The sequence below is a fragment of the Theropithecus gelada genome, chromosome X (assembly GCF_003255815.1).
Source record: "Theropithecus gelada isolate Dixy chromosome X, Tgel_1.0, whole genome shotgun sequence".
Taxonomy (NCBI): Eukaryota; Metazoa; Chordata; class Mammalia; order Primates; family Cercopithecidae; genus Theropithecus; species Theropithecus gelada.
The window spans coordinates 77,336,262-77,358,861 of record NC_037689.1 but is presented as its reverse complement, the minus strand read 5'-3'; the positions used below and the strand labels follow the sequence as shown (position 1 = coordinate 77,358,861).

The following is a 22,600-nucleotide window of genomic DNA, read 5'->3' as shown; positions in this document are numbered from 1 at the left end:
GAATGTTTAAGTCTGCTGAAGCTGTGCCCACAGCTGCACCTTCCCCTAGCTACTCTGTCCCAGGGAGATGGGAGTTTTATCTATAAGCCCCTGACTGAGGCTGTTGCATTTCTTTCAGAGATGCCTTGCCCAGTGAGGAGGACTCTAGAGAGGTGGTCTGCCCATGGCCCCTTTGCTGCACTGTGGTGAGTTCCAAACACTTAAGCCTTCTTAACACTGTTGGGGGAAAATCTCCTACTCAAGCCTAAGTAATGGTGGATGCCCCTCCCTCCACCAAGCTTGATTATTCCAGGTCGAGTTCAGACTGCTGTGCTGGCAGAGAGAATTTCAGGTCAGTGGTTCTTAGCTTGCTGGGCTCTGTGGGAGTGGGACCTGTTGAGCGAGACCACTTGGCTCCCTGGCTTCATCCTCCTTTCCATGGGAGTGAATGGTTCTGTCTCGCTGGGGTTCCAAGTGCTGCTGGGGAAAAACAAACAAACAAACAAAAAAACCTTCTGCAGCTAGCTCGGTGTCTGCCCAAACAGCCGCCCAGTTTTGTGCTTGAAACCCAGGGCCCTGGTGGTGTAGGCACATGAGGGGATCTTCCGGTCTGTGGGTTGCAAAAACCATGGGAAAAGCATCGTATCTCAACCAGACAGCACAGTGCCTCACACTTCCCTTGGCTTTGGGAGTGAGGTCCATGGCCCCCTTGTACTTCCCAGGTGAGATAATGCCCCACCCTGCTTCTGCTTACCCTGCGTGGACTGCACCCACTGCCTAACCAGTCCCAATGAGATGAACCTGGTACCTCAGTTGGAGATGCAGAAATCACCTCCTTCTGCATTGGTCTCACAGGGAGCTGCAGACTGGAGTTGTCCTGTTCAGTCATCTCGCCAGATCGCCCTTAAATTTCATATGGAATCTAAGAAGTCCCCATAGAGCCAAGACAATCCTAAGCCAAAAATAATAAATAAATAAATAAATAAATAAATAAATAAATAAATAAATAAATAAACCACAAAGCTGGAGGCATCACACTACCTGACTTCAAACTATACTACAAGACTACAGTAACCAAAACAGCATTGTACTGGTACCAAAACAGACATATAAACCAATGGAAGAGAACAGAGATCCCAGAAATAACACCACACTGCTACAACCATCTGATCTTCGACAAACATGACAAAAACAAGCAATGGGGATAGAATATCCTATTCAGTAAATGGTGCTGGGAAAACTGGCTAGCCGTATTCAGAAAACAGAAACTGGACCCCTTACTTACACCTTATAGAAAAATTAGCTCAAGATGAATTAAAGACTTAAATGTAAAACCCAAAACCATAAAAACCCTAGAAGACAATCTAGGCAGTACCATATAAGGCATGCCAAAAGCAATGGCAACAAAAGCCAAAATTGAAAAATGGGACAAATGGGATCTAATTAAAGAGCTTCTGCACAGCAAAAGAAACTAGCATCACAGCCAAAAAACATGAAAAAAAAAAAAAAAAAAAGCTTAACATCACTGATCATCAGAGAAATGCAAATCAAAATCACAATGATGTACCATCTCACGCCAGTTAGAATGGCCATTATTAAAAAGTTAGGAAACAACAGATGTTGGCGAGGCTGTGGAGAAATTGGAGTGCTTTTACACTCTTGGTGGGAATACAAATTAGTTTAACCATTGTGGAAGACAGTGGGGGTGATTCCTCATGGATCTAGAACCAGAAATATTATTTGACCCAGCAATTCCATTACTGGGCGTATACCCAAAGGAATATAAATCATTCTACTATAAAGAAACATAGACATGTGTGTATATTGCAGCACTATTTACAATAGCAAAGACATGGAACCAACCCAAATGCCCATCAATGTTAGATTGGATAAAGAAAATGTGGTACATATACACCATGGAATATTATGCAGCCATAAAAAGAATGATATCATGCCCTTTGCAGGAACACGGATCATGCTGGAAGTCATCATCCTTAGCAAACTAACACAGGAACAGAAAACCAAATACTGCAACGTCTCACTCATAAGTGGGAGTTGAACATTGAGAACAATGGTCACAGAGAGGGGAATAACACACACCAGGGCCTATTAAGAGGTGGGAGGTGAGGGAAGGGATCTTAGAGGATGGGTCAATAGGTGCAGCAAACCACCATGACATACATATACCTATTTAGCAAGCATGTACGTTCTGCATATGTATCCCATTTTTTAGAAGAAATTTTTTAAAAAAATTTCTTTCTCTGGTTATGATTGAAGAAGTGTCCTACAAAATGGACATATGTGTGTGCACTCATCCCCAAGCTGTTTGTCCCAAAGCTCAGAGAGCTACTGAGAACCATGAGTAAGAAGTGATTGGGGGCCTAGAGACCTTGGGGAGGGAGACTTTATCAGAAGTGAAATTTTCATATAGATAGAAGGCAGCAGGGAGACACCAGAAGCTTCACAACTCAGATGGCTTATTTGAAGACCCCATTCTGTCCTCATTCTCTTCTTAGTTGTTTTCTCTCTGTCCATGTGTGTTTTCTGGAAAGTTGACATTCCAAGCCTAATCTCATGTGCAGCCAGGCTGGCAAGTAAAGCTGAGTTGCCAATTACTTTGCTTTTTTGTACTCCGCTTTCCCTGAGTGGCAATGAAAATAATAATCCTAGAGCCTTTCCTGACAAGTTCTGCAGGTAAGAGCTTGTTTTAGGTATAATCCTTCATGGGAGCCAAGGGCAGAGGAAAGAAGAATTGGGTCAATTAAAAAACCTCTAGAGCATCTTTCTGATTATGTGACTCAGTCATCTGTAGGCTTTTGCCATTGCTGTCAATTAATGTTGACACCAGGACCAAGTAGACTTTACCAGCTAGGACACAGCTGGATCACCCGTAGGACTAAGAAGAGGAGAAAACATCATTCCAGGTCCTACCAGAGCCCTCTACTTCTCCCTTTTGTTGTCCTGCCATCTGTTTAGAAGAGAAGCCTGAGACAATTTTACGTGTGTGTGTGTGTCCAGGGCATGCGGGTGTCGGGGGGAGGGTGTACACACATGCGTGTGTGTGTTCCAACTTTCCAAGCAAGGGATCTCTTCTAACCTAGCCTAAGTTAGAATAGTGCTACAGGTCCTGGACCTTAGCCTCAGACAGCAGAGCCATTCTTCCTGTCTCTTACTTCCCACTATGTAACACTCAATGTTTGATATTGGTATTGGAGACCATGTGACTTTATCTTCCTTAAATGTGGTATTAATTTTCACCCGGAAAAATAAAGCGGTTAATGGAAATAGGGCACTTAAGGTAATAAAAGGGAGCATTTTGCCTTAGGGCAAAGCATAAGGATTTAATTTTCCCAGAATTCTCAATCTGATTCTTAGGTCAGCAATAACTAGTTTTGGGGCAGTACAAATACGTAAGATGAAACCCCCAACCAGGGACCTGGAGCCAGAAGAACCCATTCAAGAGCATGGTGGCTTCAAATAGTCCATGTTTTGGAGGCCTTTTTAACAATGTGGCTGTAATCTACACAGTAACCAGACCAAGCAAGCCTGCTTTAGCAGATAACCTCAAAAGTGCAAAGATAATATTGAGATGTGGAGGAACATCAAGGGAGGCTCCACAAGAATGATGGAGTTTTGTTTTGTTGATCTATTCCTTACTTAGGTTAGGGGAAGAACAGATGTTTACAAAGGTGAATGGATGTGAGGGACACTATGAAGGCCTCCACCCGAACATCAGCCTCTTTGAGACGAGACATTTCACTGTTAATGTTAATAATCCATTTCTTTGGTTTAAGCTGTGTGAATTCCCTGGGCTGCCCCTAGAAAAATAAGTGTATTCAACCCTTGACAATAAATCCTAAGGAAGGTAGAGGAGGAGGACCAGTAGAGGGAGGTTTGCCTTTGGAATGTGAAATAGTTCCTTCAAGTGAACCAAAGACTTATAGAGCAGGAGGTGACCTTAGAGATTTTTTAATTCACCTTGAAACTTAACAATAATAAACAGCTCCCTCAGACAAACAGAAATGAGAGGAAGAGTTTGAGCTGGGAATACAGAGAGGCTCTGGACTGTGTGGGAAAGTTGAACCAGGAAAATAATTTCACTTTTAGGAGGACTGGCATATGACCTTGAAGGGAAGACGCAAGATGGCATTGACAAAGATGAAGGAGCACAGGCAAAACTAAGCCAGTGCATATAGCATAAGTGTGTACATGTCTAATATTAAAACAGAATTTGCAATGAATTCCAAGGGTACAGAAAATTCTTTTGAAAGGCCAGACTTCTACATGATGGTTTTCTTTGCTTTAAGTCTATCAGGCTAATTGGAATGGAATGTTTTAGTTAAAGCAAACACTCACTAGAACTCAAACCTAGTTATAACCTCCATTCAAATAAAAGTAAATAGAAATGGTCGCAAATGTCTCTTTGTTTCTCCATTTGGAATATAAAGTATAGAATATATACTATTGAGATTTGTTGTGGACATATTTGCAGTATTATATATTTGGAATACAAAATTGAGAATGTACACGTTTGAGGTTTGTTATGGGCTTGTTTGGAATGTTACCGGATGAAATACAACTCAGAAAACATGGTAAAAATTGTTCGCTCCTGTTAAGTTTCTTTCCCTTATCCAAAGTCCTGTCATAAGCATAGGAGTGAGACAGTATTATTTAGGGGAAAATGGGAAGATGAGGAAATGGAGTTTTCAAAAGATTATTAGAAATGTATTCTCTTTTACTATTTGTTTGGAGGTTTTTGTTTTGTTTTAGATTTTGAAAGGGAAGTGCATGCACATGGTAAACAATTCTAACATATTCAAAAGGTTATATACAATTTGAAAGTCAGTTAACTTTGCTAGAAGAAAACACTGTTAAAAGTTCCTTGTGTTACCTTGTGATACCAGAGATAATCTACATTTACAAACACACACACACACACACACACACACACGTAATTATAATTTTGGATTTATAAAACCTTTGTGAAGGCTTCTCTGTCTGTCAGGTTTGCTTCAGAGCAACACCTGATTCCCATGGCGTGGTCTTTACCATGTGGCCAAAATAATCTTCAAAGATTCAGCCAGGCCACCAGTCTCTACCTCTATGTTACATACCCAGAAGTCAAGCCATAGTAAGTAGGGGTAAGTAGGGAGAGATCCTGGGAATTGTAACAATGTGTTGTTCTCTTAGGAAAAGTAGGATATTAATACCTACCTCAAAGGATTATTTTAAGCACTGAAAGAAATAATATGAATAAAGTGCTTAAAACAGTGCCTGGCATAGAGTAAGTGCTACATAAGTGTCAGCTGTTGTCATCATCACTATTATTGTTGCCATTGTGAAAGAGGACAGCTTAGGGCTTCCTGAAGCTATTCCCTATTTTCTCTGGGTTTTCTTCACAGGTTCCTCCAAAGATAGGAGTTGCTGTCACTACTCTTCCTCTGGACTATTTTCCCCAAAATATTCTAAACCTCAAGATCTAAACTGTGGAGACAGTTGGTAACCAAAATTGTACCTCAAAAGCTCTCCTAGACACATGGAAAACTTGTCTTCTCTGCCTCATGTTCGTCTCAAAGCATCAGTGATAAACTGTTTCATATGTTATTACTCACTACTGTTCTTGTAAAGATGATGGAAACACATGGACAGACCGCCAGCTCACCACACTTTCTGGAGAATTACTCAGCCCAGACATGTTGTTTTCATCTCCTTTGTGTGACTCAGTTCCTCTTCATTCCTACACCTCTCACCACTTCTGAGGAGTTGCATGTTTCCAGCTAGCCACAGACATTGAACTGCCTTACCTTGCTGGCTACATCTGCATGCACCTGGTGCCACTAGGACAGGCTGAACTACACATTCACAGATTAAACTCTCTAAGCAGCCCGAGTCTGCCATCTCATTCCCTTCGAAGCTCTTAGAGAAGGGGAAGCCAAGCTCACAGATATGCAGCACATCTTCTCTCACCTGTCTCTTTATTTGGGAGGGTGGGTGAATGACAACTAAGACAACTAGCATTTCCCTGCCAAGAAGTCTCATCACTGACATCTCTTTACTTCCTGGTTTCTGACAAACATAAATTGAACATTTGACTTCTGGTACAAATCTTTGTGCAATCACAGAGGGGCTTCCATGGGGATTAACCATAAAGCCCCACTTGCTTGACTCAATTCCAGTGACCTTTTCTACTTTCATTTATCCACATCCATGGCCCAAGCAGAGTCTTTTCATCATCCAGAACAGCTCTACTTCTGAAATCTTAAATTCGTGTATCCTACTCTTCAGCTACTTTTATTTTCCAGTAAGGGCTTTTACTTCCTCACCCATACTACTATTCTATGGTCTCTTGGTTTCTATCAGTTTATCAGTCCATCCTAATTATTTTTTCTGACTTGCCTGGGCTCTGTAATCTATTATTGCAACCATTTTCTTTTCTCTAGTTTTAACTTGCCACATTTTGACCTGGTACCACCTGAAAATTTATGGTTTCCTGCTTCAGGAGAGTTATTGGTGCCACATGATAACTTCTTCAAGAGTTCCTGGCCAACTTTCTCTTCCATCTCCTCCTATATATTCAGACATCTCTTTTCATCGATCACTGTCCTAACTTCGAATCTTCACTCCTTCCCTCTCCAATGGTTCTTTGTCCTCTGCACAATAATATACTCAAACCTCCCATCATTTAAGAAACAGTCCCTCCACCTTATCTCTTTCTCTGTTTGTTGCCCTGTTTCTCCTTTTCTTTCTAACCAAGCCTTTTAAAAACAGTTTAAGAACAGTTTAAAAACTTTTTAAGAACAGTTTATATTCACCGTCTTCACTTACTCTTTTCATTTTCACCCTTCAACACACTGAAATCTGTTTCTGTTTCTGGGGTAGATCCTCTCCTACCCCTGTTTGTACCTTTGTCATAATATGAATCACTCTACTGAATCACCACTAGACCTAAGTACCTCAAAATGTAGGATGTTGAATAACTTATCTATGTAGTCCCAGAGCCTAGCACAGTGCTTGATTGATAGGAGGTCCTCAATAAACAAATTATGTCACAAACACTTACTGGACACCTACTAGGAACCAAGCACTGCATTGGCTCTGTGAACTTGAATTCATCACAAAACCTATATTTAAGCAACTTTTTCTCTCAGAACCTTTCTTTCCTTTGCGAATGTCAAGTCAATATATTTAATTAAGCCACACAACCCCTGCCCTGTGCCGTTCCTTTACTCATAATGGTCATTCAACATTTGTTGAATGAATGCTTGATAGAACTCAGCAGACCCAAAAAGACTAATGTGAAGAGTTGCTGTAGGAAATGGCCAGAGAGAAGCCTGTTCTGAAATCTGGTTCCTTAAGGAGGGCTTTTCAGGCTTTCAAAACCATTTCTGAGCAGTTCTCTAGAAATACATTCATTTACAACTCTATCCCAACATGGCTGATAGTTTTTGGTAAGCCTGTTTACAACCTCTCCATTTCCTTTGTTTTCAACTTCTCTCCCCTCTCTCCAGTCTTTCCCCCTACACCTATTAGACTGGTGCAAATATCTCTCCTAGTCACAAATAAGGAAAAACCTAAATTAGAAACCCTCTCTGGATCCCAAGGTTCCACATTACCTAATATCCTTCCTTTCTCCGCTAATCTTCTGCAAGAATAGTCTGAACTTTCTAGTCCCATTTCCTTCTTCTGGTTGGTTCCCACACCAAGTAGTCAGAAAGGCTAGGATATGAATTAGAATGGTCAGGGAAGGGTTTCATGGACAAGTAAGGGCACAGGACACAGAAGAATTTTGTGAACAAAGTGCAGAATATGGAAATGTATTGGGGAGGTATTAGGTTTTCCTATTTTATTTTTCATCTGTTTCATAATATTCTTTTTTAAGTAGGTAACACATGTATATGATGCATAATTCAAAAAATGGCAAGTGAAAGTAAGGGTTCTTCCTAATCCTACCAAGTTCCCTTTCCTAGAGGCAATCGCTGTTAAAAGTTCCTTATGTATCCTCCCAAAGATGCATTTATAAATATTTACATATATGGAGTGCCTATACAATATGGTAGAATGCAATAAGAAGGGCAGTGTGAACTGACAAGCACAGAAGAGGCTTTGAAGAATTAGGGAATATCATCTTCCCTCCAACATACTCTTTCTCTTAAGTCCCTACCTCCATTAATAGCCTTTCCATCTTCCCAAGCTGACCCAGGCTCAAAGACTCAACATTGACAGGAAACCTGTTACTAACCAGAGTCCCAATGGTTTTCTGTACATCACAATTAAGCCAGTTAACATTACCTCCATACCTGCCACTGCTATTTTCAATTTTATTTTCAAAATATAAGTCACATGTATCTACTCCTCACCTTTACTACCCCATCTTCCATTAGGCCCTCATGACTTCTTCAAAATTGGAATGCCTGTCTTCTTCATACGGTTTTTAGGTACATTTGGTAAAATTAAATAAGCATGGTAACAATTATCAGGCTCATCCAATATTTGTTCCTTTCTCCTCTCCCCAATATCTCCCAGCCACCCTACCATTCCACCACCCCATCAACCTTAATCCACTCCCCATATTACGTACTTGGTTTATCAAAACAATGTCAAATTCTTGAAATTTTTCTGTATCTATCCTATATTGATCCCAAGATCAGAGCTTCAGAATATGAAAACTTACCTGAAGGAAAGGCACTAGGAAATTCCAAATACAGTTGTCCCAAAGGAAAACCACTCAGTACCTCTCAAAGGCATTGCCTTTGTTGTATAGGGTAATATCATTGACATTTAGAAACTAAAAAGGTTATGATCTAACCTGCATTTTTCCCCTAGAAAAACACTACCTATTCATGACTCAGTTTGAATTGCACCTTCTTCCTGAAGTCTTCCAAGATTCTGCCCATGTTAACTCTTTCCACCCAAGTCTTAATGAACCTTACCTTTCTCTGTATTACAAAAGGTGGAGGAAGAGAGGGAGGAGAGGGGAGATAAAGGAAGACATGGGATGGAGAGAAAGTGATACCCAAATCCTCGTTCTGACAAAACTCATTGTCCCACTCCTAAAATATGCCCAACTGAGTAATGTTAAAGTGATGGTTACCAAGCAGCAGGTAAGGGTATCCTCTAGACCCCCTAGTTCCTGGTTAACAATTAAAGACATGTAAAATAAAATATACTTTACTCTTGAATAAACTTATTTATTTTCATGTTGATTTACTTTTGTACATATGATTTTGGCATATTTTAATCTCCATTATCTGTATCATAATCTGATTCATTTCAATTAAATCATGAACATTTTCCCATGTCATTAAGTTTTCTTTAAAATATTTTTAATAGTTTTGTAAGTCTCTCATCTTGTTTCCATCTGTAATATATTTGTTCACCTATTTGGGGGCATTTTTCTTTTTATTCCCATTTTTGTTTTTACAAATAATGTTATTTGAAGGTATGTAAATTTTTACGTGAATCTCTATTTATCTGAATCTCTATGCTTAGAGATGTTGATAGATAACATCAAACTACTTCCAAAAATGATGTACCAATCTAATCCACTGGCACTGTACAAGAATGACCACCTCATTGTACTCTCACCAGCATAGACTATTATTTTTTCTATTTTTTTCTAATTTGATAAGTGACAAAAATGACATGCCATTATTAGTTTTTCTTTTCCTTTTTTGGGGGGGAGAGGGGATGGAATCTCACTCTGTCACCCAGGCTAGAGTGCAATGGCACGATCTTGGCTCACTGCAACCCCCCGCCTCCCGGGTTCAAGCTATTCTCCTGCCTAAGCTTTCTGAGCAGCTGGGATTACAGGTGCCCACCACCATGTCCGGTTAACTTTTTTATTTTTAGTAGAGACAGGTTTTCGCCATGTTGGCCAGGCTGGTCTGGAACCTCTGACCTCAGGCTATCTGCCCGCCTCGGCCTCTCAAAGTGCTGGGATTACAGGCATGAGACACTGCGCCCAGACAAGAGTTTTTCAATAATGTTAATATACATGGTTTGTTTTTCCTGTTCTGTTAATAACTTATACGCCTCCTTTGCCCATTTTTATTGAGATCTTCCTGTTTTTCTTATTAATTACATGTATTTTGATATAATCAACATGTTAGATAATAGTTATTATATGCAGTTGATTCTTATTATTCACAGTTGCTATGTTTTATAAAGAGGCTGGAAAGGGTAGTAGGAAGTCAGGAGATAGAGATGGGTTGGTTAATAGATACAAAAATACAGTTAGATAGAAGGAATAAGAGCTAGTGTTCAGTAGCACGATAGGGTGCCTATGGTAAACAATCATTTATTGTATATTTCAAAATAACTGAAACAGTGAAATTGGAATGTTCCTAACACAAAGAAATAATAAATTACTGAGGATATGGATTCCCTAATTACCCTTTTTTGATCATTACATGTCACATGCTTGTGTTAAAACATCACATGTACCCCCAAAATATGTACAACTATTATGCCATCTATGGTCATGGTTTTATATATTTCCTCCTTGGCTATTGATTCTCAAATGTATGCATCCAGATGGGATAGTTCTCTGGAGTTTCAGCCTTCCCTAGATCTCTCCAAGTGGATTTTCCACAGGAACCTCAAACTCTACTTGACTGAAATAAAACTATTCTTCCCATTTTCACAAATGAAGAATCTGAGGCTCAACGAAGTTAAAGAATTTCCCCTGGGTCCCAGTAGAGAAATTAAACCTAATCTGTCTGACTCTGAAGCTTATGCTCTTTCCATTTTTGTTATACTGCCTTTTATAATATTAAAGAGAAAAAAAAAACCCAGAACATTACATATATATCTTGTAGCTCTGAAACAGAGTAGCAAGTTTTACTGCGGAATTGATCCTTCCTGCTCTAAGAAGCTTGAATCCTGAATGTTCTAGATTACATTTTAAAAAATAAATCCCTTGAAAATCGGGGGCAAAAATTATTAAGTGGAAGAAGCTGGAGAAGTCCCTTCCACTCTCTGGATCACATTTTCCTTGATATTTAAAAAAAGATCTCTACATTCTTTTACAGCTGTGCCATTATGAGAGTCTATGGAAGACAGAGCTCTGTATAAGGTACAGACATTATGAATAAATGCTCATGCCATTCAGCCTGTGTAATAGCTCAGCTGCATTCCAACACCATTCTCCAGGACCCGCTGGACTAAAGGCTGATCATATATCTTCATGATATTCTCATCTACTCCAGGCACCCAGCCCAGCATGATGCACTTGTCCACACAGCCCTGACTCACCTCTGGCAATACCAGCTCTTTATTCAACTGGAGAAGTAATCAGGTAAAAGTGGAAACTCTATGACATATTTCCCCACACAGGGTTCTGATATGTGCCCCCCAAAGTCACTTACTAGCTGCATGACCTTGGACTTGTCACTTAATCTCTCTGACCCTCAGTTTTCTCATCTACAAAAGAATTAAGAAATAATGCATGTAAGAGCACCAGGCATATACTAGGTACTTAATAAATGTTCTCTTCCTTCAATGTCATCCTTTAATGGGCCATGACAGGGTTTCCTTGGATTCACCAGCTACTATCAAGGTCTAACCTATACATTTTTTTGATCATCGCCCCCAGTATCAACCAAAGAACATTTAGCCAGGTGTGGTGGCATGTGCCTGTAGTCCCAGCTACTCAGGAGGCTGAGACATGATAGCTTGAGCCCAGGAGTTCAAGGCTGCACTGAGCTATAATTACACCACGACTGCACTCCAGCCTGGGGAATGGAGCAAGATCTCAAAAGCAAAAGCAAAAACAAAAACAAAACCCGAAGAAATGCCACTCATGGTGATTCTTAATTTACTTAACTGTAGAAATTCAGGCTGCATTTGAGTTCTTATAGCAAACTTAAAGTCATAACACGTAGTCAGCGAGCATCTGCTTAAATGCTTCCTGTGACAGGGAACTTAATCCCTTCTACCACTGCCCATTTCATCTTCAATCAACTCTGCTGTAACTTCCACCCAATAATCTTAATTTTGTCTCTTGGAGTCAAACCTTACAAATAAAATTCTCTTTCTCATGACAACGCTGTAGAAACTGGAAGACAGTAGCCATGCCCCCACTCCAGACTCAAGGCTTCTCTTCTTAATCTCGATTTTGTGTGTGTTCCTCTTTGAAAGATAACTGCCATATCTGAGCAAAATACTTGAGGTATGGTTTTACAAACTCAGCAACAAAGGAAGTAATCACCTCCTGCATTCTAGATACTATACTACTATTAATGCAGCCTCAATTTCCATTAACTTTTTTGGCAGCCACATTAAACATAGACCCATCCTGTAGAGTTGCTATTTTTTTAATTTTTAATTTGTTTTATGAAACTGGTGCAAGATATCATATTTTTTATCAAATTTATTTTGTTATTTTTGGACCATCTTTGCAATTTAGTACATTCTTGGATTCCTGATTCTATCATCCATCAAATATATTTACCCTCCCTTTACAGTTCTCTCTTAACACTTGATGAGTATACTGTTATTGCATCTCCATCCAAGCCATTAATTAAAATGTTGAAACCAAGGTGAAGTCAGGTACAGAGCCCTACAACTCACCACCAATGACTTCGCTTTGCACTAGTGAAGCAAAATTTTCTCCTACCTCAGTATACCTGACAGACCTTTCCACCATCGATTTACATTAATCACAATAGCTCACAAAACACCAGAGATACCCAAGGAGTGACAGGACTCCTTAGAAGAAAATTCAATAAAGGGAAAAGCCTGTGTGGTTTGGAGAAACCTTTATCCAAGTGATTCTGATAAATCTCTCAGAGAATGTGCCCTCATCTCTTGCCCTTTTTAAGAATTCCTACCTCAGGGAAACATAGAATAAATAATTAGCAACTTTTGAAAATGGTTTCTTCATCTGTATGTTGGAGCTAATAATATAGAGCTCCTAGGGCTGTTATGAGGGCTAAATGACTAATACATATAAAGTACTTAGCACAATGCCTGGTATGTAATAAGTGCTCAACATAAGTAATACTTAAAAAACCTTTCAGACTCCAACTAAAGGAATAATCTTCTAGCTTATGTTTCCTCCATCTTGTTCACCAGGGTGTCATAAAAATAAACATTTTTGTCATGTTCCTTTCTGCAATATAAATAAACTATCATCATTACCTCCCGCATCTATTCGTTAAATGACTGTATGCAAAAAGGCCACATTTCCCAGCCCACAAATATGAGTACAGGACACAGTCCCTGAGGGGCTATAATAGCCACAAATATATTAAAATTTAATATTTTTCAAGCTGAGGCTCTACCGTATTGTCTGACTCCCTACCACCCCAACTATGAATGGCAGAATCAAGACCTCCACATTCTTGAAGGCCCACATCATTTCCCTTCCTGTTGCGACGTTACCTGATCCTGCTGTTTTCAGTAATGGTGACAGAATCCAGGTAAGGTAATCCAGATTGGCCATGCAATAAGATAATTCCAAGATGTCTATGGCTGCAGGACAGATTGTGATACTCCACTCTGTTCATACACATATCTCTCCGTTCACACTTATATTGTGATATCCCCACCTCCCAACCCCCACCTTGGGTCACCGTGGGTTGCATGTCATATCTCAGGACTTCTGGTAATCAAAAGTGGATGCTGAAGTAGGACAAGGGCTGAATCTGGAGTCAGAGAAATCTATGAGTCTGTAACATTGGAAAACATTGTATGCTATGGCTTTTTGTATTATTATAAAAATAAAAATTTCCCACATCTATATTGTGCTTTGTGGTTTATAAAATACTTCAATGAGCACTTTTCTCCTTTGCTCATCAGAACAGTTAGGTAGCTTCATTTGAGGGAAACAGTGCTGAAAAATTAAACAGAAATTATCTTCATCAAACTTAAATATGTATTATTCCTCCACACATATACAATAATCATTTCTGTCACAGCTCCCAGCGTGAGTGACACAGAAGATGGGTAATTTCTGCATTTTCAATGGAGGTACCGGGCTCATCTCAATGGGGCATGATGGACAGTTGATGCTGGTCCATGGATGCAGCCCGAACAGTGAGAGCTGAAGCAGGGTGAGGCATCACCTCACCTGGGAAGCACAAGGGAGAAGGGCATTCCTTTTCCTAGCCAAGGAAAATTGAGACACACAACACCTGGAAAATCGAGTAACTCCCACCCTACTACTGCGCTTTACCAAGGGTCTTAGAAAATGGCACACCAGGAGATTATATCCCACACCTGGCCTGGAGGGTCCCATGCCCACGGAGCCTCCCTCATTGCTAGCACAGCAGTTGGAGATCTAACTGCAAGGCAGCAGCAAGGCTGGGGGAGGGGCGCCCGCCATTGCTGAGGCTTAAGTAGATAAACACAGCCACCAGGAAGCTCGAATTGGGTGGAGTCCACAACAGCTCAAAGAGGCCTGCCTGCCTCTGTAGACTCCATCTCTGGGGACAGGGCATAACTAAACAAAAAGCAGCAGAAATTTCTGCAGATGTAAAAGTCCCTGTCTGACAGCTTTGAAGAGAGCTGTGGTTCTCCCAGCACGGAGGTTGAGATCTGAGAATGGACAGACTGCCTGCTCAAGTGGGTCCCTGACCTCTGAGTAGCCTAACTGGGAGACAACCCCCACTAGGTGCAGACCGACACATCACACCTCACATGTCTGGGTATGCCCTGAGATGAAGCTTCCAGAGCAAGAATCAGACAGCAACACTCGCTGTTCAGCAATAGTCTATCTTCTGTAGCCTCCGCCGAGGATACCCAGGCAAACAGGGTCTGGAGTGGACCTCAAGCAAACTCCAACACATCTGCAGCTGAGAGTCCTGACAGTTACAAACAGAAAGGACTCCCACACCAAAACCCCATCAGTATATCACCATCATCAAAGACCAAAGGCAGATAAAACCACAAAGATGGGAAAAAGGCAGTGCAGAAAAGCTGGAAATTCAAAAAATCAGAGCACATATTCCCCTCCAAAGGAACACAGCTCATAGCCAGAAACGGAACAAAGCTGAACAGGGAATGACGTTGACGAGTTGAGAGAAGAAGGCTTCAGTCGATCAAACTTCTCAGAGCTAAAGGAGGAACTACGTAACCAGCGCAAAGAAATAAAAAATCTTGAAAAAAGAATGGATGAATGCATAACTAGAATAATCAATGCAGAGACCTTAAAAGAACTAATAGAGATGAAAACCATGACACGAGAACTACGTGAAAAATGCACAAGTTTCAGTAACCAACTCGATCAACTGGAAGAAAGATTATCAGTGATTGAAGATCAAATGAATGAAATGAAGCGAGAGAGAAATGTAGAGAAAAAAGAGTAAAAAGAAAGCAACTAAGCCTCCAAGAAATATAGGATTATGTGAAAAGACCAAATCTACGTCTGATTGGTGTGCCTGAAACTGACAGGGAATATGGAACAAAGTTGGAAAACACTCTGCAGGATATCATCCAGGAGAACTTCCCCAACCTAGAAAGGCAGGCCAACATTCAAATTCAGGAAATACAGAGAATGCCAAAAAGATACTCCTCGAGAAGAGCAACTCCAAGACATATAATTGTCATATTCACCAAGTAGAAATGAAGGAAAAAATGTTAAGGGCAGTCAGAGAGAAATGTCGGGTTACCCATAAAGGGAAGCCCATCAGACTAATAGCAGATCTCTTGGCAGAAACTCTCCAAGCCAGAAGAGAGTGGGGGCCAATATTCAACATTCTTAAAGAAAAGAATTTTCAACCCAGAATTCCATATCCAGCCAAACTAAGTTTCATAAGTCAAGGAGAAATAAAATCCTTTACAGACAGGCAAATGCTTAGAGATTTTGTCACCACCGGGCCTGCCCTACAAGAGATCCTGAAGGAAGCACTAAACATGGAAAGGAACAACCGGGACCAGCCATTGCAAAAACATGCCAAAATGAAAAGTCCATCGATGCTAGGAAGAAACTGCATCAACTGATGAGCAAAATAACTAGCTAATATCATAATGACAGGATCAAGTTCACACATACCAATATTAACCTTAAATGTAAATGGACTAAATGGTCCAATTAAAAGACACAGACTGGCAAATCGGATAAAGAGTCAAGACCCATCAGTTTGCTGTATTCAGGAGACCTATCTCACATACAGACACACACATAGGCTCAAAATAAAGGGATGGAGGAAGATCTACCAAGCAAATGGAAAACAAAAATAAAAGAAGCAGGAGATGCAATCCTAGTCACTGAAAAAACAGACTTTAAACCATCAAAGATCAAAAGAGACAAAGAAGGCCATTACATAATGGTAATGGGATCAATTCATCAGGAAGAGCTAACTATCCTAAATACATATGCACCCAATAAAGGAGCACCCAGATTCATAAAGCAAGTCCTTAGAGACTTACAAAGAAACGTAGACTCCCATACAATATTAACGGGAGATTTTAATACCCCACTGTCAACATTAGACACATCAATGAGACAGAAAGTTAACAAGGATATCCAGGAATTGAACTCAACTCTGCACCAAGCAGACCTAATAGACATCTATAGAACTCTCCACCCCAAATCAACAGAATATACATTCTTCTCTGCACCACATTGTGCTTATTCCAAAACTGACCACATAGTTGGAAGTAAAGCACTCCTCAGCAAATGTAAAAGAACAGAAATTATAACAAACTGTCTCTCAGACCACAGTGCAATCAAACTAGAACTCAGGACTAAGACAATCAATCAAAACTGTTCAACTACATGGAAACTGAACAACCTGCCCCTGAATGACTACTGGGTACATAACGAAATGAAGGCAGAAATAAAGATGCTCTTTGAAACCAATGAGAACAAAGATACAACATACCAGAATCTCTGGGACACATTTAAAGCAGTGTGTAGAGGGAAATCTATAGCACTAAATGCCCACAAGAGAAAACAGGAAAGATCTAAAATTGATACCCTAACATCGCAATTAAAAGAACTAGAGAAGCAAGAGCAAACACATTCAAAAGCCAGCAGAAGGCAAAAAATAACTAAGATCAGAGCAGAACTGAAGGAGATAGAGACACAAAAAACCCTCCAAAAAATCAATGAATCCAGGAGATGGTTTTTTGAAAAGATCAACAAAATTCATAGACTGCTAGCAAGACTAATAAAGAAGAAAAGAGAGAAGTATCAAATAGATGCAATAAAAAATGATAAAGGGGATATCACCACCAATCCCACAGAAATAAAATCTACCATCAGAGAATACTAGAAACACCTCTATGCAAATAAACCAGAAAATCTGGAAGATGTGGATAATTTCCTGGACACTTACACTCTACCAAGACTAAACCAGGAATAAGTTGAATCCCTGAATAGACCAATAGCAGGCTCTGAAATTGAGGCAATAATAAATAGCCTACCAACCAAAAAAAGTCCAGGACCAGACAGATTCACAGCCGAATTCTACCAGAGGTATAAGGAGGAGCTGGTAACTATTCCTTCTGAAACTATTCCAATCAATAGAAAAAGAGGGAATCCTCCCTAACTCATTTTATGGGCCAACATCATCTTTATACCAAAGCCTGGCAGAGACACAACAAAAAAAGAGAATTTCATACCAATATCCCTGATGAACATCGATGCAAAAATCCTCAATAAAACACTGGCAAACCAAATCCAGCAACACATCAAAAAGCTTATCCACCATGATCAAGTGGGCTTCATCCCTGGGATGCAAGACTGGTTCAACATACACAAATCCATAAACGTAATCCAGCATATAAACAGAACCAAAGACAGAAACCACATGATTATCTCAATAGATGCAGAAAAGGCCTTTGACAAAATTCAACAGCCTTGATGCTAAAAACTCTCAATAAATTCGGTATTGATGGAAGGTATCTCAAAATAATAAGAGCTATTTATGACAACCCCACAGCCAATATCATACAGAATGGGCAAGAACTGGAAGCATTCTCTTTGAAAACTGGCACAAGACAGGGATGCCCTCTCTCACCACTCCTATTCAACATAGTGTTGGAAGTTCTGGCTAGGGCGATCAGGCAGAAGAAAGGAAAAGAAGAAGTCATATTGTCCCTGTTTGCAGATGACATGATTGTATATTTAAAAAACCCCATTGTCTCAGCCCAAAATCTCCTTAAGCTGATAAGCAACTTCAGCAAAGTCTCAGGATACAAAATCAATGTGCAAAAATCACAAGCATTCCTATACACGAATAACAGACAAACAGAGAGCCAAATCATGAATGAACTCCCATTCACAATAGCTTCAAAGAGAATAAAATACCTAGGAACCCAACATACAAGGGATACAAAGGACCTCTTCAAGGAGAACTACAAACCACTGCTCAGTGAAATAAAAGAGGACACGAACAAATGGAAGAACATACCAGTCTCATGGATAGGAAGAATCAATACTGTGAAAATGGTCATACTTCCCAAGGTAATTTATAGATTCAATGCTGTCCCCATTAAGCTACCAATGAGTTTCTTCACAGAATTGGAAAAAACTGCTTTAAAGTTCATATGGAATCAAAAAAGACCCTGGATTGCCAAGACAATCCTAAGCCAAAAGAACAAAGCTGGAGGCATCACACTACCTGACTTCAAACTATACTACAAGGCTACAGTAACCAAAACAGCATGGTACTGGTACCAAAACAGACACAGACTAATGGAACAGAACAGAGCCCTCAGAAATAATACCACAGATCTACAGCCATTTGATCTTTGACAAACCTGACAAAAACAAGAAATGGGGAAAGGATTCCCTATTTAATAAATGGTGCTGGGAAAATTGCCTAGCCTTAAGTAGAAAGCTGAAACTGGATCCTTTCCTTACTCCTTATATGAAAATTAATTCAAGATAGATTAGAGACTTAAATGTTAGACCTAAAACCATAAAAACCCTAGAAGAAAACCTAGGTAATACCATTCAGGACATAGGCATGGGCAAGGACTTCATGTCTAAAACACCAAAATCAATGGCAACAAAAGCCAAAATTGACAAATGAAATCTAATTAACTAAAGAGCTTCTGCACAGCAAAAGAAACTACCATCAGAGTGAACAGCTAGCCTATAGAATGGGAGAAAAAGTTTGCAATCTACTCATCTGACAAAGGGCTAATATCCAGAACCTATAAAGAACTCAAGCAAATTTACAAGATAAAAGCAAGGAACCCCATCAAAAAGTGGGCAAAGGATATGAACAGACACTTCTCAAAAGAAGACATTCATACAGCCAGCAGACACATGAAAAAATGCTCATCATCACTGGCCATTAGAGAAATGCAAATCAAAACCACAATGAGATACCATCTCACACCAGTTAGAATGGCAATCATTAAAAAATCAGGAAACACCGGGTGCTGGAGAGGATGTGGAGAAATAGGAACACTTTTACACTGTTGGTGCAACTGTAAACGAGTTCAACCATTATGGAAAACAGTGTGGCGATTCCTCAAGGATCTAGAACTAGATATACCATTTGACCCAGCCATCCCACTACTGGGTATATACCCAAAGGATTATAAATCATGCTGCTATAAAGACACATGCACACGTATGTTTATTGCGGCACTATTCACAATAGCAAAGACTTGGAATCAACCCAAATGTCCATCAGTGACAGACTGGATTAAGAAAATATGGCAAATATACACCATGGAATTTTATGCAGTCATAAAAAGGGATGAGTTTGTGTCCTTTGTAGGAACATGGATGCAGCTGGAGACCATCATTCTCAGCAAACTATTGCAAGAACAGAAAACTAAACACCGCATGTTCTCACTTATAGGTGGGAATTGAACAATGAGATCACTTGGACACAGGAAGGGGAACATCACACACTGGAGCCTGTTGTAGAGAGGGGACAGGTGGGAAGGATAGCATTAGGAAATATACCTAATGTAAATGACGAGTTAATGGGTACAGCACACCAACATGGCACATGTATACATATGTAACAAACCTGCACGTTGTGCACATGTACCCTAGAACTTAAAGTATAATAATTTAAAAAATTGAAATATAATAATAATAATTATCTCTGTCACACAATCTAGTTTGATCCAAAAAAAAAGTTAAATAACAGCTACTTTGCACCACAAGGCATGAAACGCTAAGCTTCTTATCTTTTAGGACAGATAATATTAACTTTATTTTACAAGTAAGGAAACCAAGTCTCTATGAGGTTAATTTACTCAAAGTCCACATAACAAATAGTAGAACTAGGAGTCAAAGCTGCTCTAATCTGACTCCAAATCTTCTGCTTTGTTTTCTACCTCAGCATTTCGAAGTGCCATTCGACTGCCTTGATTAAAATGCCTGACGTCCTCCCTGTCCGGAAACAGGCAGTGGCTAACTAAAGCCACTAACTCACAAGTTCCTAAGCCAAGTTATCTCACAAAAGAATAAGTTTCCTTTCCAAGCAGCCAAGTTTCTATGCCATGCTAAAGTCCTTTCTTTTTAACCTTTCAGGTATACAGCCATAGAGCCTCATCCATCTGCAGAATAGATGTTGACACATATTGCAGCAAACAGAGCTCCAACCCCACCTTCAATCTTGTAGCATTATCTCAGTCATTATCAAAGCATCTGGCCCAGTGTCTCACTGCAGAGATTGTGCCCAAATTAGAAATGCTGCAATCTATGAAAATTCTTTCTTCATTCTCCATGTTTTTCAGCCCCTACCCTTCACATTGCAGTCCCAGCAAAGGACAGAAAGGCAACCACATGGGAGAAATCCAGATAACGCAGGCCAATTTCTACCTCAGCCCACAAACAACACGGAAATAGATAGCCAGTCTTGCAGATGAGAGATTAGATACTGTTCTAAGTATGAGAGATTAGATACTGTTCTACCACTTTCTCTTACACAGCTCTCTAAAACATCGCAAGGTATGCTCCTCAACTCAATTCTAATTAGCTGAGTCATTCACTTCATGCTGTACCTATTATAATTAGCTCTTTTCTTCAAGATTTACCAATCCCTCCTTCTACCCTAAATAGCATCCCTAAACAGATACACAGTGTTATGACCTGCTACAGTTAAAAAGATGGAAAAGTTGTCATTCATGGTTTGGTATTCCACTAACTTTGGCCTGATGTGAGACCAGACACAAAGAATGCCTTCAGGAGCTGGCATGCAGAGCCAAGAATCATTGGGGCCACATACAACCTAGTCTCAGCTCCAGCCAGATGAAACTACTGGATGCTGTGAGGTCACATACTGCTTCCCAGACAAACCAAGGCAAAGCCCTAAACTCTGCATTACCTCCTCAAAATGGCCTCTCATCTCTAAAAAAAGAAAAAAAAAGAAAAAAACGTTGTCCAACTTTGGGTGCAACTAGCCTCTTTTGCATCTCCCCTCAACCAACCCTGGCCCCTGTATTTCCCTGTCTTCTTATTTGATCTGTTTTCTATTTTGGTTCTCAGCTGAGTATCAACTTCTGTTAAGTACCTGATTCTTTGCTTTGGCTTGGATCAGCATAGTCTTCAGCCATCTTCCTGGGTTTACTGACCACAGGCTCGAGTTCTGCAGAACTGGTTTAAACTGGTCAAAATAGATTTGTACTGACCAGAACTGAGTTTCTTCGTCAAAAAATATTTGAACTGATCGAGACCAACTTCTGACCATTTTAAACCCATTTGGGCCATTTTACATTACTAATGCAGGAGCAAGCCACTGAGGGAATCAGGACAAATCAGGAATGAGATGAAGCAGCTTCAATCTGCTTAGAAGACCAGTTGGGGGAGAAAAAGGACCTGATGCTAAGGATCATACCATTTGTGGTGGTGGTGCTGGAGGGGGGATAAGAAAGTCCAAGAGGTAAGATCAAACTACTGTGGACCCCAGGGGAAGAGCTAAAATAAACTGATGCTCAGTAACGCAGGATCAAATCACTGGTGTGAGACAGAAGGAGGAAATATGCTGATGCTCTCCAGACAGAATCAGACCACTGAGATGCATAGATTGTTGAATGGAGATGCTTTTCTATAAGGTGCCATCAAACCACTCTGGGAGAGGGAAGGAAAAGAAGAGGAAGATGAAGATTGTAAAGGGTCTAGTAATCTGTAAGACAGAGTCAGACCCCTGTGGAGGATTGATGATAAGGGATGCTGTTTTAAGTAGCAGGACCAAACCACTGTGAAAGAGAGGGGAGAAAAAGCTGAAATTTCTTAAAGCAAGTGTAAATTCTTTATAGGAAAATAAACAAGAATATGGTGTTCTGTAAAACAGAATCAAATCCTGCTTTTATATTTAATAAAGGGTATTTATATATATTATTATTATTATCATTTACTCTGCCCTCTGATGGTTGGGTCAAACCATGTTCCCACAAAGGCTTGTGCAATAATTCTCAGCTGCCCCTAATGGTTGCTAGGCAACAGTGTGGCAGCTGCTGGACGAACGTTGCCCTTTTGACATTAACCCCTGGGTTTCTGGAAGGGAAATAAGATGTACATAAATGAAAACAATGGAGAACAAAGTGAGATGATAACATCAAATGTTAGGTGGGGAGGAGTGGAAGACAAATTCACAGATCTTCAAAAATAAAAGGGAGACAGTAAAGTAATTGGTGAATGATGGCTATGTGGAAGAAGCAACACTTTGACAAAAGTACTGTCCTATAGACTTAGAAAACATCA

At 40.0% G+C, this 22,600-nt stretch overlaps 1 long non-coding RNA gene across 1 annotated transcript in view; it reads right to left on the bottom strand.

Annotated features, from left to right (window-relative positions):
- Nucleotides 1-22,041, bottom strand: part of LOC112616500 — a 220,332-nt gene extending 198,291 nt beyond the window's left edge. The window contains exons 1-2 of the long non-coding RNA XR_003117648.1: nt 21,411-22,041; nt 8,814-8,915 (exon numbers count right to left, since the gene is read on the bottom strand). This is a non-coding gene — a long non-coding RNA (uncharacterized LOC112616500). The remainder of the gene's footprint in view (nt 1-8,813; nt 8,916-21,410) is intronic.
- Between the last annotated feature and the right edge of the window lie 559 nt (nt 22,042-22,600).